Below are 13550 nucleotides of genomic sequence, written 5' to 3' on the forward strand. Positions count from 1 at the left end.
TATTTAAGGGGATGACAAAAGAAAGAGAGTTAGAGACCCTTTGGGACACCCCAAGAAGCTCAGTCTAAGCTGTATTGGGTTGCTCACCACCCAGTGCCTTTGAAGAACACAGGCTTTTCTATAAGCGTCCGGGTTGTGCTGAGTGACAGTTGCTGTCCTCCCCGTTGGGTGTCCTCTCCTATCAGTAGCACATTGCGTAGCAGCTTGCTCTCAGAATCTAATTATCAACTCAGAAGAAATGAATAAATCCCTGCCTTTTATCTTCAGTTCAGAGAAATACTTCAGCCAAAATTCGCTTTTCTAATAAATAGTTTAATAGTTCCATTGCCAATAAATGAATGGTATTATTTTTGGCTGACAACTGTTCAATTCAATCAAAATGTAGTAACCCTCAAATTGTTTAAATTCAATATTCAAAAATACAAACAAGTCCTCAGAATTATATCAATATTGGTGAATTTTCCCTAAAATTCAATTGTATATTTTTTTGTATTTGTTTATATTATATTATATTAATGTCATTTTAATTCTATGACCAATTTTTAGTAATATTTTCCAACTTCATTTTTATCGTACTAAAATTATTTCCATGAATATCCGGTGTTTTCCAAATACATTTTATAATAGAGCTTTCATCCATTGATTTGTTTTCCATCCACACCAAACTGAATGGTGGTAGCTTCTACCATAGTAAGTTTTCTCTGGGGGCTATTTTTTACACAAAGTCTAATTTTCTTCCTCAATTTTGCATTTATAAATTTTGTCAAAGTAATTTTATTCACTCATCAATATTTTGTCAATTTTTTTCCCATACGTAGTTTCAGGCTTTGATGGTTTTGTTGGGTTATTTCTCCAAAAACTGTCATTTCCCCAGTTGACCTTTGCATTTTTCAACTTGACCCACTTTTTTTTCACCTGTAATACATTTAATCACGTAAAGTTTAAGCCATTACCAAATTTCTGTTATTTTGGCCATTTCTATTGATAATATTCTATGTAAATTAGATGTAAAATAATATGTTTTTATTCATTTGTAAAGGCAAATAGGAAACAAGTAGTACAAATACCTACAAAATCAACATAGTATAGCGAAACTTTCTACTTCAGACGTCCCTGGAAAGGTCAGCCACCATTTACGTTTGGGGTATGGAAAAAGTGGTTTGCGTTTCATGCTTGCCTGAAAGATGGCAATGGAGGTTTCACCTGCCCAGCTGCCTGGCAGCTGAGGTGTGGGCATATATATAACCTGGTATCCATCCATCCCTGGCCTCTTCCTAAGGCTTTGACTGTACAGCTGGAGAAACAAAGCAGCAGGAATGGGAGAAATGCTTTCTGTGGCACAGCTGTGGTAGCAGGGACAGAATCCTGGAAGGATCCTCAGGGCCTTAAATGACATGCTAAGGGGTTTGAAGTTTATCCTGCAGGGATTGGAAGATATGGCATGCTCTGTTTGGAGAGCCATATGCTCAGATCTGAGATTCAGAAAGAGGACTCTGGCAGCATAGGGGAGAATGGATTGAAGATGGCAAGCCTGAAGACAGACCTCTGCAGGGCTGACTGTACCACAGCTCTGCATCTCCCTAATCCAAGACAGTGCGTGCCAACGCTGCTGCCCTGGTCCTTCATGAAGTAGTCTTTGCCAATCTTTCCATCTGCCCAATAATCTCACTCGACTCTGCTGGGCCCCTCTCTGTTTTCCAACCACACCTCCATGCCTACATACATTGCCTTCCCATGACCCAAATAGTTCCTTACTCCCATTCCCTACCTGACAGTCTCTTATACATAATTATTTCAATATGAAATAAACATTAATAGTTATAAGAATACCACCAAATATTTATTGAGAATATGCTTTATGCCATTCCCTCCTATTAATCTCACCAAATAACAAAACCAAGTCTCAGAAAGGTTGGCTAACTTGTTCAAGGTTGCCCTAGTGAGTCCTAGGGAGTAGCTAGCCTGGGTTTTAAATTTTGCTTGGGTCATGTGTGTTCTCAATCCACACCATGTTGTTCCGCCAGCAAATACTTGAATGTCCCATATGTTTCACACATAACCTCCTGTTTGATCTCATGGCCACAGAGAGAGGTGGACGTTATTATTTTAATGTAAAGAAAATGGAATCTTAGGAAATCTAAATAGTTTCTCCAGAGCTTTTCCTTGTAAATGCCTGACTCATAGTTGGTTACTGACACATATTGGCTCCTCCCTTTCTACTTCTTGTTCCTGCCATGCCCATATCCAGATCACACGGATTACCCAAAGGGGAACCTGGTCTGATCACACTCACCCAAAACCATCTAGGGTACATTCCTGAGACTCTAGCTTGCCTGTGGGGCTGGAGGGATCAGGCATTTATTGTACCGTCTCATCCAGATCCCCTCCCAAGTGAAACTGTCGTCCGCTCAGCCTCTGATGCCACGTGACTCTACGGTAAACTACATGGTTCTGCTCCTTGACTACAGCTAATTGCACCTAGAAGTCAACAACCAGACATCCTTTCTTGGAAAGCTGAAATAGGAAGTGCTAAGGGGATGAGCGAAGTTACTGTTGGTAAGTGCAGCTCAGCGATAAGAGTCAGGACTAGTGCGGCTAGGATGAGGCGAGGGCAAGCCAAGGACACAGGGCTCAAGAACAGACAAGGTGCCTAGAAATCCAGGTGGTAGCAAAAGAAGAATGCAGCGGGTGTGCTCACGGGAGCCATTAGACTTCTGAGAGGGCAGAGGAGAACCATGAAGCCGTGGCAGAGAAAGGAAGCAGTCGTTCGAGCTGCCTGCTTCCTTAACAACTCCCTTTCCATCCAGATGTGTCCCAGAAGAACACTTTCTTTTTCCTCAGGTAACGTAGGCAGCGCTTGGTTCCTTACCACCCAAAAAGCCAAATTTAAAAAACAGCTGTTCCATCTTGAGGTTTTCCTGTAAAAGACCTGTGGGTCTCCAAATGCAAGAGCAAGATGGGAAAAAAGTTAAATTTTAAGATGCAAAGGCTTGAAGCCTTAAGCTAAGCCTTTCACCCCAGTTGCCAACACACAGGGCTCTCTTCCCCATTCTTCTCAAGCCCCTCCTTAGGGTCCCCCCACCAGCTCTCAGGAGTCCCTTTCAATTGCTTTAGAGCCCAGGTTGGCCGGGCTGTGAGAAATCTTCTTTCTATCTAGAACTCCTGTTATTTAGCTGATCTGACCTCTCTTCAAGCTCTGTGGATCAGGAACGGATTTTTGCTGTTGTTCATTCATTGCTATAACAAATGCAACCCAGATCTGACCCCCTCTTATCCCTGGGCCTTTTATCCCAGCTTTCAGAGTGAGCCACCGGAAGGAAACATATCTTGATTTATTTTCCCTTCCTGATGATATTTCAAGTTCATTTTGTCCAGCAACCACACATAGCACCATTACTAATGCGATTTAAAAGGTGAAGGTCTGGGTTCTGGCAGCTTCGCCAAACCTCTACATTTACTTTCAAACAATATCTCTCAAAGACCCCTGCAGTCATTAAAAGCTTCACTTGACAAAGGTAAAAATGTGAATGCATTTGGACTCAACTCCTCTGATAAAGGGCTGCCATGCACACTTTGAAAGAAGAGGCTCCATGTGACTGTTACGCTAGCAACTCGCCATGTTTCAGATCTGTTTCTGCCTCAGTGGGAACTTACTGGAAAATGAGGGAGAGAGTGATGTGGGATGACACCTCTTTTCCTCTTGCTGTTTGCCCCTCACTGCTCACTCTGCAATGCACAAACACACGTCACACACACTTGTACCTGGAATACAACCTGAGCACAGGCCAAATGAGTCGACAGTGTGATGTCTTTGGTACTTACTGGCCTCTTGTGCCTCACGTTCCTGTCAGTTCTAGTTCTGGGGGTATTTCTAGAGATACTGAACTTCTCCCTGGAAAAGGTAATGTGGTGACTCCCTAGCGCCTCTCTGGGAATGAATATCAGAGCTTTTCCTCATCAATAAAAAGAGCAAATATTTGGATTTATGGGTGAGCAAGTGAGGAAAGGCAGAGAGGAAGACAGAAAATGAGTGCATTGATAACAAGTTTGGTTTTTTTTAATTTTCTACAAAAAACTTATATTATTCCCAGAACTTACAGAAAAATAGACAAATATTAAAATCTTTCAACCCCCTAGCTTCATAACTGTATTCATTTTTGTCAGATAGCTCGAATATCCCAATTTAGATAGGCTAGCATACCCCTGACTCAAGAGGAGGCTTTCTGTCTTAGGCATGACCCTGAGTCAAAAGCTTTCATGGTAAACTTCATTGGAGAGCACATCCCAGGGACACAGGAGGCAGAGAAAGGGGAGTGAGACCAGGAGCATTACCATACTCGTCACAACTCCCTCTCAGGGGATGTCGTCTGAGAGATCCCATGAAACTATCATTCTCTATAGAAAAGGAATATGGAGAAAACGAGAGAATTACCCATCGCCAAAGCTAATCCAATGTAGCATTAACTCCCTCACACATCCAGCTGTATTACCCAGCCCTTGGCAACCTCAGGAACATCAGATCCCTCGATCCCTGAAGCCAGCCTGCTGGCAGTAGCTGAGGGGTGACTCACTGCAGGTGGCAAGCCTGTGGCTCTCCTTGTCTGGGTTCGTGCAGCCCCCAACCACCGTGAGCCAGCATGCATGAATTATACTGAACCTCAGGGCTCCGTAGTGTTTCCTGCCTCCGTAGCCGCAGGAAAGCCTTGGAACAGGAGCCATCGCGTAGACATGAGGACTGGAAACAGGTGGAGTACCATGACAACTTGACCCTGCCATAAAGCGGCCACAGATATCAAGATGAAAACTTCCCCTCTTCAGCCTGTAAGAATACAATGAGCAGGTGATCTTCCTAGACCAAGAGCTTCAAACAGAAGACCACGGCCAAGAAAATACGGAGCAGTGCACAAAATGAGTCTGGCCACACACCTGATAAACACAGGTAACTTTTAAAACTTAAGCAACATCTCTGCCAATGATCAGTTTTGTGATCCTGGCAAGTTTCTTAAATCAATTAGTTAGAAGAGGAAAGGGCGTTATCGTAAGAGAAAAACCCCAAATCAGATGGCCCACTACCAAGTATTTCTACAGTCTTTCTGCTACAGCTAACGTCTAGATTCCCGCTCTCACCTCTCAGTCTCCCGATGTCCACGATTCTGGAGGCAGCCCACAGTCATGGGAAAACATGGCCCTTATTCCAGTTAGGAATTAGAGTCCTTCAATAAAAAGAAGATCAGAGGGTGAAGTCCGGGCCAGGCCAGGCAGTTGGGTGCTTCTATGAATATCTCGGACTCCCTGTATTACTCTTCATGGCCATTCTGAGTGAAGAACTCAAATGCTTCGGGCTGAGGGGCATAGGCCCTGGCTGTCACTGCTCAGTGATCTGTGCTTCATCCTAACCTACTCTCAGGGAAATGTCATCAGAGACCGACTTTTGCCATTCTCCCTAAAAATACGTAGTCTCTGTGAAACTAAAACAGAAAGCAGTAGTTTACTCTGTAAGACAAGCTGGTTTCAGAAGATCATTAACGCCTGATAAAACACTGGAATTTTCAGTGGCATGGGGAAGAAGGGAAGATCATTTTGGAATAGAAAGCCCGTATTTTAGTATGTTTGGGCTCCTATAACAAAATACCAAAAACGAAATGGCTTATGAACAGCAGAAATTTATTTCTCACAGTTCTGGGAAGCTTAAGATCAAGGTGTTGGCAGATCCAGAGTCTGGTGACGGCCTGCTTCTTGGTTCACAGATAGCTGTCTTCTAGCTGTGTCGTCATCTGGAGGAAGAGGCAAAAAGCTCTCTGCAGTCTGCTTTACAAGGGCACGAATCCCATTTATGAGAGCTCCACCCTAATGATCTTACTGCTTCCCAAAGGACCCACCTGCTAATGCCATCATATTGGAGGGTTAGGTTTCAGTATATGAATGTGAGAGGCACATAGTCAGCACACGGCAACTGGGGAAGTCAGGTGTCTTAGGGAAGAAAGGATTTTCATGGGTGCAAATGGGAAACAGGCCTCTTAACATTAGTGTGAAGTATTTTTGCAAGAATGAATCAAATGTTGGATTGCTGGAATAACACTTCATTCTTACTCATGGAATCCTCGGTCTTTTAGGTACCTTGAAGACTGGCATAGCATGGAAGGGCTCAGCATTCCTAACACAATCTGTATCCTAGATATCTACTTCACACACACACACACACACACACACACACACACACAAAGAAATGAGTATTGTGTTAATTGAGGTAAGGCTAGCCACTGTGACAAACTTCAAAATGTATAAAGGCTCAAATATAACAAAAATGTCCCATTCAAGTAGAGTCCAGATAATCCTGATTGGTGATAGTTTTTATTCTAAGTGATGACCTAGGGGCCAGGTTCCTTCCACCTGTGGCTCCGTCATCTTCAGTACATGGCTTCCAAATCATGGTGCTTGTCTTCCACAAGCCAGTGGTAGGAAGAAAGAGCATGGACAATCCCACATGTGAGGTTTCGAAAGGCAAGGCAGGGAATGGCACATCTGACTTCTGCTCATGTTCCGTTGGCTGGAACTCCATGACACAGCTAGACTCTGCAGCAAGTGACAGGAGGAAGTGTAGCCTGATCCACGAGGAAGAGGAAATGGGCTTGGTGAAAGCTACTCTGTCTCTGTCATTAGCGCCTGCTCTGTTCTGGGTGTCGGGCTCTGCACTAGAACAACACAGACACAGCCTCCCCACAGCGAGCTGACGATATAGAGAAGAATAAAGGGCTTCACAGTGATCACAGATACATGGACACACATATTTAAACAATACAATGACAAATGTGATATGAACATGGACTACAAGAGGCAAATTTTATAAGTATTGTGACGCAGCTTATAGGATCCTGAGATGATATACAGGAATAAGTAGGATTTAACCAAGTTAAAAGAGCGAGAGAGAGAGAGAGAGAGAGTGTGTGTGTGTGTGTGTGTGTACGTGTACACAGGGATGGTGTTTAAGGAAAACACTCCAGGGTGCAGGAATAACGTACATAAAGGCCTTTGTCATGATACACCATTAGTTCCATTTACTCATTAAGCAAGTGAAGTGTCCACTATATACCAGGCGTCCTGTCAATCGCATGCAAAAACCTGCAGTCCACTGCCTCTGCTTTGAAGAACCCATTTTGATTCATCGGGAACAAGATAGATAAGCTCACATATTTACTACGATTTCAAGGGTGGAAGAGGACCTTTATGCCACTGAGGCATTTTCATCCTTCCATTTATTAAGCACACTATGGAGCCCACAGCCAGGATATCAGCACCATTCCCTTAACTCAGCACCATCCCACCAGAGAACAGGCTGAAAATTTAAATACCCGCCATACTTAGAGCCCCCTTTTAAGGAGGTCATTCCACATGGATTATTGCTTGTAACCGTTCTGTGACAGCCGCAGTGCAACCCTGCTACCCACCCCAGGGCTCAGAGCATGACCTCCCAGCCTGTAAACTAAGAGGGCACAGAGGGGCCCAACTTTGGGAACATCTATGTGGCTCAGTCGGTTAAGCATCCAACTCTTGATTTCAGCTCAGGTCATGATCTCAGGGTCGTGAGATCGAGACCCACGTCAGGCTCCGCACTGGGCATGGAGCCTGCTTGAGATTCTCTCTCTCCCTCTGCCCCTCGCCACAACCCGCCCGCCCCAGCGTGCACTCTCTCTTTCTCTCTCTCCCTCTCTCTCTAAAAACAAATAAATAATATTTACAACAGCCCAACTTTTTCTGTTTATAGTATGGTAGTTTTAAAGGTAATAGTAGTAGTGATATTTAATAGTAAGAATTTGATATCAAAATTATCCAATCAGATTCCTCTCTTAGTATTATAAAATCTAGATTCTTATTTCTTTTGGAATAAAATTCAGAAACTGTGGTTNTTTACAAAAAAAAAAAAAAAAAAGGAAAGAAAGAGAAAAGAAAGAGAGAGAGAGAGCATGCTGACTTGCCCTGCACATAAATTAATGGGAATTTTGGAGCTGTGGTCTAATGAAACATGTCTGTAAGTCTGTAAGCAGGATCTGAGAAAGCAAGGGAAGCTTTCCCTTGTGGGAAAGAAGACTGGCAGTTTTTAAGACATCTAATAATCCAGTTTCCATTTCAGGTCGTTTCCTGTTCTGTGCTATAATCCTGCAGTCATCCCTCAACTTTTAGTAAAAATCTGTTACATATAGCTGCCTTCTGTCAGTGATGCTTTGGAGAATAAAGAAGAAACTGTCAATAAATGGGACCGAGTGTGGAGAGGCGGGAGGGCAGCCACAGGCGGCAATGCGTGAGCCTGCTGATCGAGAAACGAAAATCACAGCCAAAGACCCTAAGAGATCAGAAGGACCTGCGTCATGAATCCACTTAAATCTTTAGGAGGGCACTGGGCTGCCCACTGTAGACAGGCGAAGGGCTCCCAGACACTTTATCTGGTCATTAAATTAAAAAGTGGCCTGCAGAAGGCCGAAGCACATGAGGTCACTGAGGTCAACTTTACAGGCTTCCACACAGGTCTTGCCAATATCAAATGTGCATATTTTCAGACGGTTGTGAAAAGAGATACTGATGGCTTGGTTTAGTAGGAACACTGAAGTTCTTCAAGCAACCAAATAAGCAGACAGAAATACATTGCTTTTACTCTCCTTCTCATCTTCTTGTTTCCAAACGTGTATGTTGTCGGTTGATGGTAGGGTTGGTTTTTGGTTTTTTTTTTTCCTGTAAGGACATGAAAAATTGCATCTTGAAAAGCAGCCATAAAGCTTTTCTGTAATTACCAAGAAAACGATCAATTTTATAGACAATCCAACGGATAACATATGGTCCAACACTGTTTGGTGGTTTCTTTGTTGTTGTTGTAGTTTCTTGTGGGTTTTTTTTCTTCTTGCTCTCTGAAACCAGCACAATTCGGAGTGATATTTTAATTTATTATTATGAAAGGGACAGCAACTGGTTTTTAATGGTTACAGAATGGTGACTTGCAACCTTGTCCCAGCTGCTGTCACTGCCGTGCGGAGAGCAGACTTGCAGCATCTTGTCTCAGGCACACATCAGTGCTCCCGCCTGCTGCCTCCCTCCCAGTGGACAGGCCGCCACCTGCTGCTGGCACAGCGCCGGTCCTTCGGGGAACAAATGTTCTGTTGCTGCTGGGTGACAGGACAGGACAGACGCCGGCTTTCAAGGGAACCAGGGAAAGGCGCCCTCAGGCCGGCTGCCCATACTCCCCCACCCATCTGCCTTCTCTGCCCAGCAGAGATCTCACCAATCAGAGCCCTAGGAGAGTGGGCTTTTTGGGTTGACTGTGATCTAGACTGTTCTGTCTCCTTTTCCCTACCAGTCTCCCTTAAGGCTATAGTGACCATATATTTATTTATGCCACAAGCATTTATTTTGCCTCTGTTCTATGCCAGGTAATTTGCTAAAGGCTAGGAATATAGACTAGACCAATCAAGTCTCAATCCCTGACCTTGAGAAGGTCACAGAATCGGGGGTAGACAAGACACACCAACCACAAATTGTGATCCGGCACAAGAATGTAACAACAGAACGAAAACCAAATGTATAGAGAAGAAGGATTCAAGTATCACATAGGCATGAAACGTGGACTTGGAGACTGCTAGTCACAGGGAAATTCCAGCCTTCCTTCTTGCTGCCTGTTTACCATTGGACAATTCACTTAAGGACTTTAAGTCCCAGTGACTCAAATAGTACAGGGTTAGGTGAGATAATACAGGGAAGCTCTTTAATATGGCACATGGTAAACACTCAATAAATTCGAGCCATTGTTACCCAGTGCAATCTGTATGCCTCTTTCAGGTATGCAGAGTCTCAGCCACTGTACCTGTGCAAGGGTTCTGGAAGCTAAGAACAGTTAGAGGAATGGGTTAAGTAAGTGGACTTCAAAGCTTAGAGCCAAAGAAGGCCAAGGACAAAGGTACAGTACAAGGCCAGGTAAAACTTCCACCGGGACTATTAGGCTAGGCAGGAGGGACCAGTCAGGGTAGAAGAAACTAAATCCAGGACCGAAGAAAAATTGGAAGTTATCAGGCAAACGCATTTGGAAAACAGAATATATGGCAGAGGTGGAAATCTGGAGCACCAGGGTCTTGGAAAAATCTTCTCAGAGAAGGAGGCGTTTACTCTGGGTCTTAAAGGATGAGCGGGAGCTAGTCAGGGGGAGAAACCAGGGAACAGCAGTCCTTGAAGGTGAAATAGCAGGGACAAATGCACAGTGATACCCAAGGGGGAGAGCAAGAAGATCAAAGTAAGGGGAAGGAAAGGAAAAATAAGATTAAAATTGAGAGGGAGGTAACCCATAAGAGATGCTAAACTCTAGGAAACAAACTGAGGGTTGCTGGAGGGACGTAGGTGGGGGGATGGGGTAACTGGGTGATGGGCATTAAGGAGGGCACGTGATGTCATGAGCACTGGGTGTTATAGGCAACTGATGGATCACTNCCCCTAAAAAAAAAAAAAAAAAAAAAAAAAAAAAGGTCGAAGTAGCTAGAACATGGAGTACGTGGATTACAGTGAAGGAGATGAGCCCGGGAACAGGGCAGAAGGGTGGACATGGAGACACTGAGTGCCAGCCTGGGAGCCTGGTCTTCCCTTGTAAGCCCACAGTGGGCACAGATTAGAGTCACCCTTCCAGCTCTTACAAAGTGCCAATGTTCAGGCCACACTGCTAGCGATTTCAAGTTCCTTGGTCTTGGGGAAGGCCAGGCCACGGGTTGTTTTTCCATATCCCCAGGTGATTCTAATGCGCAGCCAGGGCTGCAAACCGCTGCTGTAGGCACTTAGAAGCAACGGAGATCCTCCCTGCGTGCCCAGAATGCTGTGAAGCTAAGAAAAGAGATTCATTTAATTTCAACAAACATTATTAACACCGACTTGGTGCCAGGCCCTGTGCTAGGCATTGTGAATGTGGAGATGAGTATGTCAGGGTCCACTGCTCGCTGTTCAGCTCTGCAGAGTTTATGAATCATGTTCACCTTCACTGTCTTATCCTGCCTGGGAATGGAGAGGGAATGCGGTTGCAGTCCTTCAAGGGAAGCAGTGCACATAATCAACTCGGTCATCATGGGGCCTACCCTGAGGTCTGGCGCTGGGCCGAGGTGGAGAAAATGAATTGAGCAATCTTTTATAGAAGAAAATCAATAGCATCTGAACAGCCAGCCACGCCAGCAGCCGGGGCTGCCGGGAGGAGGGGAGAGGCACCAGGGAAGGGAGAGGGGCTTGTGGGAGAAAACAAGGACACAGCACTAAAAAGGAGAAGAGACATAGAGGGGTTAAGGAGGGAGGAAGGAGAGGAGGGCCAAGAGGAGCAGGTTAGGGGGATGAGGTGGTGGTTTCTGAGAGAATTTGGACAAAACCACTGTATTCCTCTTGCCTTAAGCTCCCTCTGCTGCTCAGAGCCCTGAGTATAGAGGTAATGTGAGGAGGTGTGAGGGAGAAACTAATCCTTAGCAAGTTCCTGTCCTTGGCTGGGTGTTTTGCATACATTAACAGAACGTAATGCTCACTAATCATGAATTTTACAAATGAGGAGACAGTAATCCTACAGGTCACCAGACGACCAAGCTCGTGTGTGATGGAGTCATTCATCTCCTTATAGCCATAAAAGAGAAATGTTTGGGAGTCACTTTGTAAAAGGAGAGGCACTTCAGAAATAATTGTATTTACACTTTCAGCCCACATGTAACACTTGTATAAGGCTCAGAGTAGGAAGGGATGTCACAGATCATCTGGTGGAGATAAGAATGAACCTAAAACCAGAGTCTTCACTGGCCTGCATAGCTTCTAGATAAGACCTTCAATGTACTTGGAAATACAATCAAGCATTTCGGTTACAGGAGACAGATGAAAGACAAAGAAAAAGTCTATCATGCAACCGCCCAGAAACAGGAACAATATCCTCCTGTAGGAGTCTCATGGGAGGGACTGTGGCCTTCCCCACTGTGGACGGAAGGGCCTGCAGGGAAGAGAATGAGCTCATTACAAGTGAGAAAGGTCTTCTGGAGGGCAGCAGAGTCCTGTTCTGGCTCGTCCTATACCGTTAAGCCACACGATCAGGTCTGTTGTGATTGCTTTAGATGTATACCCAATTCAGACGAGCTCAGGCAAAGAGAAAATTTATTAGAAGGATATTGGGTTATCTTACATAGGTGGAAGCACTGAACCAAACTGCAGGAATGTATGGCTATAGTTGGGTTTTGGAGCAACTGGAATCAGGAATGTGAACCATAAGGACTTGTCTCATCTCTTTTTGCACCTCCCTGGTTTTGCACTGCCGGCTTCCTGGTCTATCATTGCTAACTGCCTTCTGCGAAGTGAAAAACATGGCCACCAACCACTCCTGAGCCTCATACTGCACAGATTCTATCTCCATTCTACTTCATTAAGAAATAAGCTTACAGCTTGAAAAATCCCAGAGATGGTTTCTGTGAAGGACTCTATTTGGTTCAGCTTGGGGTAGTACTTACTCTTGTACTAATCATTGTGTCTACAGAAGCAAGTTTATGTTCAACCATACGGCAACCCCCCGCTTTATCCATTTCAATGGCTTCTGCCAGAAGCAGAGAGAGAAATTAAGATCTCACACTACATCTCACCAATAGAAAGAAGACCCTTCAACAACAACAGAGGAAGGTTCTGATGGTGGGAAGATTCTCAACACATACTCACATGCAAAAGCAATGTGCCGTATGGAGATGTGAAAAAGACGCAGCTCTAGTCCTCAAGGTGCCCACAATACTAATGTGGCAGATTGTCATACCCCTTTCCTTTCTTACCAGGCACCCAGTGAGAGTACATTTCCCAGCCCAGTTGGGGTCAAGAATGGTCATGTGATTGTCTAAAACCATGGAAGAGGATGTAGGTCATTTCCAGCCCTGCTCCATAAAAATGTTCCTCATGCAATCTTCTCTGTGCTTCCCCCTTTCCAACTGAATGGAATGGAGATGACCCCCAGGTAACCTGGGAGCCATGCATTTAAGACCGTAGGACCACAGATGCAAGAATGGGACTCCCTGACTCAAGGCTTAGAAAAGACCCACGAACTATAAGCACACACATCGGGCTCTCAGATTAGCAAGAAAAAAAAACCTTTTAAAGTATTAACCATTAGGATTTAGAGGTTCACTTATGATAGCTATTAGGCCTGCCTTTGTTAATATAGTTACTAAACATTGCCTTACATGGATTTAACTACTTTGAGTCCCAGCTCTGTGGCAAACTTGCTGGATGACTTGGAGAAAATCACTTTACCTCTCCAAGTCTCCCCATCAATTATAACTAAATTGCAGGATTTTTCATTAATGAATAGAGATAACACATGTGAACAATGTGAATGCTAAATTATTCTACAATTTCAGAATGTAATACTACAAACTTGTCTCTCTATTGCCATTTCTCAAGTATGCTGAGATTTAATTTTAGTGGCTTAGAAATCTTCCATGTTTCTCATTGAAAATAAAGAAGATAATATAGATTATGAGAATATAATTTTTCCATGGAATTCAATAAAGTTATTTTCACTTTGAACT

The 13550-nt window shown here is 44.1% G+C and overlaps 1 long non-coding RNA gene across 1 annotated transcript in view; it reads right to left on the reverse strand.

The window, feature by feature from the left end:
- The window catches only part of LOC109488452, a 218068-nt gene that overhangs the window by 50021 nt on the left and 154497 nt on the right, over nt 1-13550 (reverse strand). The window contains exons 14-16 of the long non-coding RNA XR_004623238.1: nt 5676-5774; nt 5128-5213; nt 3655-4819 (exon numbers count right to left, since the gene is read on the reverse strand). This is a non-coding gene — a long non-coding RNA (uncharacterized LOC109488452). The remainder of the gene's footprint in view (nt 1-3654; nt 4820-5127; nt 5214-5675; nt 5775-13550) is intronic.

Source organism: Ailuropoda melanoleuca, chromosome 2 (assembly GCF_002007445.2).
Source record: "Ailuropoda melanoleuca isolate Jingjing chromosome 2, ASM200744v2, whole genome shotgun sequence".
Classification (NCBI taxonomy): Eukaryota; Metazoa; Chordata; class Mammalia; order Carnivora; family Ursidae; genus Ailuropoda; species Ailuropoda melanoleuca.